Source organism: Panthera uncia (genome assembly GCF_023721935.1).
Source record: "Panthera uncia isolate 11264 chromosome A1 unlocalized genomic scaffold, Puncia_PCG_1.0 HiC_scaffold_17, whole genome shotgun sequence".
NCBI classification, from domain to species: domain Eukaryota; kingdom Metazoa; phylum Chordata; class Mammalia; order Carnivora; family Felidae; genus Panthera; species Panthera uncia.
Window position 1 is genome coordinate 11,830,464 of NW_026057577.1, and position 6,343 is coordinate 11,836,806.

A 6,343-nucleotide genomic window follows, 5' to 3' on the forward strand; every position below is an offset into this window, starting at 1 on the left:
TGTACCAAAGTATTTAGGTAGATCTGCTTTTTTTTTTTTTCCTTTTTTTATTGAGAGACAGAGAGAGAGACAGACAGAGCATAAGGAGGCAGGCTCCAGGCTCTGAGCTGTCTGCACAGAGGCTGATGTGGGGCTCGAACCCACGAAACCATGAGATCATGACCTGAGCCAAAGTCAGATGCTTAACCAACTGAGACACCCAGGCACACCAGGTATATCTGCTTTTTAAAAAATGCTTATATAGGGGCACCTGGGTGGCTCAGTTGGGTGTCCCACTCTTGATTTCAGCTCTGGTCATGATCTCATGGTTCATGGGATTGAGCCCTGTGTCTGGCTCTGTGCTGACAGCACAGAGCCTGCTTGGGATTCTCTCTCTCCTTCTCTCTCTGCCCTCCCCTGCTCATGCTCTCTCTCTCTCAAAATAAGTAAATAAACTTAAAAAAATAAAAATGCGTATGTATAGACATATGTATTTTCCCACATTAGTAAATATTTTTCCAAAGAATCATTTTAAAGTTCCAAATAAGGTTCTGTTGTATAAGTGTACCATTTTTGTGTGTGTGGTTATTATGAATAAAGTGTCTATGGTTATTCCTACACATATTTTGGTGATCACTTCCTCTAAGTAGGATCAAATGTGGTAAAAGAAACGTTTTTAAGACTTTGCAATGTGGGCACATGCTTTCCAGAATGCTTTTCTTGTATTTTTACTGCGGAGTCAACATGAATTGTCCAGATACTAGTGAGTGGTAAAGTCGTAGCTAGGAAATGTACTAGTAATGAACTGAGGGTTCAAGAATACTAACCACGTTCAACTTGAGGGTTCAAGTCTATTTTTGTACATTCACATCTGCCACCCCAAGTTCACTATAGCCAAGGCCAAGCTTTATTTGTGTGTGTTTCTCATCAGAACATGGCTAAACTGGAAGGCAGAAAGTGGGAGGGAATGAATGAACAACTCAGTATATCTTGGTTTTCTCTAGTTAGGCTTCAACGTCTTCTGCAGCTTTTTAATAGGATGAAGACAAAAATATTCTCTAGAGGGAGTGACAAAATGGCAAATTTTATCTTACAGGGTCATACTACTTTTTTTTAAAACGCATGCACATGAGCAGGGGAGGGGCAGACGGGGGTGGGAGCGTCGGTGGACAAAGGATCTGTAGCAGGCTCTGTGCTGACAGCAGACAGCCCGATACGGGGCTCGAACCCATGAGCCACGAGATCATGACTTGAGGGGAAGTTGGACCCTTAACCGACCGAGCCACCCCAGCACCCCTGAAGGTCCTACAACTCTTTTAAATGATTAAAGCAAGGAAGCAACCGAAACTTGTTTTATAGCCTAAAGCACCAAATTTAGGATCGACCATGAGGTTCCAAAAGAGCAATAAACCCCTAATATTATCTTTCACATGCCTTTGATATCACCAATGAAAGGATTTCCTAGAAAAATAAATTCAGTATTTGAAGATACTGTTTATTCTAGCAATGTCTTGAAGATGCATAATTCATATGAGCACATTAATGGCTCCAAAAAGTCTAATAAAAAAAAACTCCCCTAACTTCATTTTACTCAGCATTTAAAAAAAAAAATGTGTACTTATTTATTTTGAGAGACAGAGCGAGCGGGGAAGGAGCAGAGAGAGATGGAGAGAGAATCCCAAGTAGGGACTCCATCCCAAGAACCGAACCCTGAGATCAAGACCTGAGCAAAAATCAAGAGTCGATGCTTAACCGACTGAGCTACCCAGATGCCCCTACTCAACATTTTCGAAGTTTACTTAATCAATAACCCACCCCCACCTTTTAAAAGTACCTGACATCTATTAAATGCACTTGAAATTAGTGTTCTGGAGAACAACCTGTCTTTAATACGGCTGGTCCACAATATGGTGGCACTCATTGAGATAATATAAAAAAATAATTTGTTGGTACAATTTCCTGGCAGCTATCCTGAAACTATTGAAAGGCAAGCCTGGTATTTTGGGACCTGTCATTCAGCTGAGTCAGAGAAGTGAATCATACTGAATTAGATGACTTTACCCTCTCATGTTTCTGTTGAGTACATCTTAATAGTATGATACAATTAACTCGTTCCTCTCATTATAAGCTGATAAAGAAGGTTCATGATTTTTTTCAGACACCTGTGGAGAGGCACAGGCTACATGACTTAGGAATACTGATTAGTAGAGCTGGCAATTTCTACATCTACTCTGATCGAAGTCTTTCCATGCCCATTTGTTCTCAAAAAGACAAATTGAAGCAGGCAGGCAGATTAAGAGAAAGAAGAGGAAGCCGGCATAGAAGAAAGCCCAGTCCTCTACAGATCATGTATTAGTCTGACATCAGGTTGTATTACCTGATCAATAATGGGTGACAGAGATTCCTTAATTCTGCCTGTCAGTAATTAACAGGAAATACCTTAATTATATGCCACTCTTAAAAAGTTATAAATAGCATAGATCAATCTTTTCCCTTCACTCACTACTTGTGACTTTATTATTATGCTATAAATTACTTGTGCTAAACAGAAAGCAAAGCTTGGATGTGATTTTATTTTTGTATCTTTCTTCCTTGCCTTTCCTTTTTTTTTTTTTTTTTTTTTTTTTTTTAAGAGAGAGGGAGGGAGGGAGGGAGAGAAAGAGAGAGAGAGGGAGGGAGAGGGAATCCTAAGCAGGCTCTACACTCAGTGCTAGTGCTGAGCTCCATCCCGCGACCCAGGGATCATGATCCAAGAGAAATCAAGAGTCAAGCTCCATCCACTGAGCCACCCAGGTGCCCCTTCTTCATTGCTTGCTTTTGATTGCAAATTGACAGATATTCATTATAAAGAATTCAAATAATTAGAAGCACCCAAAGTAAAAAGTAAAGGCTCACCATTTCTTTGACCCTACTATTCAAGGAGTAATCGATATTGATGGTTTGATGTGTATACCTTGAGATCTGGATAAACAAACATTGACACTTTTATTTATTTATTCATATTTATATTTTCACAAAAATCTTACTATTACTAATTATATGTTCCTAGAAATGGCTTGTTTTCCCCCTTAACTATTCCATTTTGGTCTATGAAGGTCTACATCATTCATTTTATGGCTGAACTGGGGTGGAGGGAATCTTTCAGGATTGAGTCCTTAACCTGTGGGATCTGATGCTATCTCTGGGTAGTAAGTGTCAGAATTGAGTTGAATTCTTGGACATCTTACTGGTCTCCAAGAATTGCTTATTGGAAATATAGGGACCCCTCCCACCCTGCTGCAAGGTGAAACCGGACCCGTAATAACTTTCACCATGCATAGTACACATCTTCACAGTCATGTGTATGTATAAATGTATAATGCATAATACATAATAGATTTATATAATTTACAGTGTTTTAATTGCATATTAAAAAAAGAACGTGTGGCTGAATTTTTCCAAGTGTGGAGATTTTATTGTATATCGTCTTTGTGCTGTGTAGGAACTCAAGATCTTCTACATAATTTTTCAACCAGGATGATATAAATTTGATCATGTCACTTCCTGCCTAAAACTCTTTATTAGCTTTCGGCTGAACTTGGACAATATCCCAGATCTCTAAGATGGTCTGGTCCGTATGCCTCTGATCTATCCATCCTGCCAACCTCTGCAATTTCATCTTGTGCCCTTCTCCCTCATCACTCTCTGGTCGTGAGCCATCTTGGTTTTCTTCGGTTTATCGAATGTGCTTTGCCTAGAATATTCTTCTTCCCATTGATTCTTGGATTATCCTACATGACTGCCAACCCCTAGAGTATATTTGGTATCCTTTTTATTCTCAACTATGATTCTTCTATTAGGATGTTTACCATAATTTTAAGAGTAGGTGCGTCGATTTAGTCAATACCTACCAAATGACTTTTTTTGCTTCAATTTTTTTCATCTCTGTTTTATTTATTTCTGCTGTCATTTTATTATTTCCTTCCTTCTACTAGACTTGGACTTTGTCCTTCTTTTCCTAGTGCATTTAGTTGTAAGTTTAGGTGGTTTGAGATGTTTCTTTTTCTTGAGGTTGGTCTCTATTTCCCTCTTAGAAGTGCTTCTGCTGCCTCCCAAGGATTTTGGATTGTTGTGCTTTTTTACTTCCCTTGTGATTTTCTTCGTTAACCCACTCATTGTTGTCTAGTTGCATGTTGTCTAGTCTCCATATAGTTAGATTCTTTCTAGATTTTTTCTTGTAATTGATTTCTAGTTTCACAGTGTTGTGGTCAGAAAAGATATATGATTTCAGTCTTCTTAAATTTATTGAGACTTGTTTTGTGGCCTCACATGTGATCTATCCTAGAGAATGTTGCCTGTGCACTGGAAAAGAATATGTATTCTGTTGGTTTTAGATGAAATGTTCTATATATATCTGTTAGATTCGTCTGGCCTCATGTGTCTTTCTTTCCTTTATAAATTTTTTTTTAATGGTTATTTATTTTTTTGAGAGAGAACACACACAAGCAAGGGAGGAGCAGAGAGAGAGGGAGAGAGACTATGCCAAGCAGGCTCTACACTGTCAGTGCAGAAGCAGACGTGGGGCTCGAACCCACAAACTGTGAGATCACGACCTGAGCCGAAATCAAGAGCTGGCTGCTCAACTCATTGAGCCACCCAGGCGCCCTAATTTTTTTTAATGTTTATTTATTTATTTTTGGGAGAGAGAAAGAGAGAGAGAGAGAGAGGAGGGAAGGGGCAGAGAGAGAGGGAGAAAAGAATCCAAAGCAGGCTTCAGGCTCTGAGCTGTCATCACAGAGCCCAACATGGGATTTGGGCTCGAACTCATGAACCAAACCATGAGATCATGACCTGAGCCAAAGTCAGCCACGCTTAAACAACTGAGCCACCCAGGCAACAATCTAATGTGTTTTTCAAAGCTACTAGTCCCTTGTTGAATTTCTGTCTGGATGATCTCTCTTGATGTAATTGGGTGTTAAAGTCCCCTACTGTGATTGTTACAACCTATATAATTTCTTCCATTAGAATATGTCTTGTGAAGTTCTCACTACCATATCCTCAGCCCCTAGCACATAATAGGTACTTAGTAAGTAGTGATACCAATAATAAAATGAACCCTTTCGAAGCTCTTCCTACCACTGCTGTCAGTGTGAGATCTATGAACACATTTAATCCTCACTATAGTCCTAAGTTGGTATTACTATTATTCCCATTTTATAGATAAGGAAACTGACACAGAGAGATGGTTCAGTCATCTGTCCACCATCATACAGCTGATAAGTGGTAGAATTGGGATTTGAATGTAAGTAGCCTGGGCCCCAGGCTCTATGCTCTCACCCGCTGCAGCAGTGTCTCAATTTTTTTTAATGTTTATTTATTTTTGAGAGAGAGAGCAGAGCATGAGTGGGGGAGGGGTAGAGAGAAAGGGAGACCCAGAATCTGAAGCAGGCTCCAAGCTCTGAGCTGTCAGCACAGAGTTCAATGCAGGGCTCGAACCCACAACGTGAGATCATGACCTGAGCCGAAGTTGGACACATAACTAACTGAGCCACACAGGTGCCCCTCAAAATTTTTAATGAGAGGGGCACCTGGGGTGCTCAGTCAGTTAAGCCTCTGACTTTTGATTTCGGCTCAGGTCATGGTCTCACAGTTCGTGAGTTCAAGCCCTTGCACTGGGCTCCGTGCTGATGGTGCAGAGCCTGCTTGGGATTCTCTCTCTTCTCTCTCTGCCCTCACCCAACACTCTCACTCTCTCAAAATAAGTAAATAAATAAAAACTTAAAAAAAACACTCTGGAACCAAAGTATAGCAACTGTCCTCCATTTCTGTGTTGTCCAAAGGGTTACTTACAATGTAAGACGTTTGCTTTATTTGGGCTTTTTTTTGAGATAATTTCTCAGTGATCATTACCCTCATTATGTTCTCAACTGTAATATAGTATAAATGCGAAAAAGTAACATGGATCTATTTACGATGGGAAAAATTTTGAGTCTAAAAATTAAAAGATCTCAGAAACAGATGATTATTCGTAGTATCTCTTCAGACTGCCAAATTTTCCTCCAAAAAGGTTATGTTGATTTTCTTCACTTTTCGTTGTTTATGAAAGTGCCCTGCCCCACACTCTCCCAAACACTGAATGTGAATTGTCTTTGCCTTTTTGTTGCTTTGCTACTTGTTTTGAATGAAGATGGCAGTCTTTGGTTAAATAGAAATCAAGTACATGTGTATACTTGGTAAGTGCCTAATTGTGCCAAGAGCATGCTATTTAAGAAACTTTGCCTAAATCATCTCATTTAGGTTTCACAGTGTTGTGTGTGTGTACGTGTGTGTGTGCTTGTGACTTGTTGAGCAATTCTAAGATTGTGTTCATTCATCACGACTATGT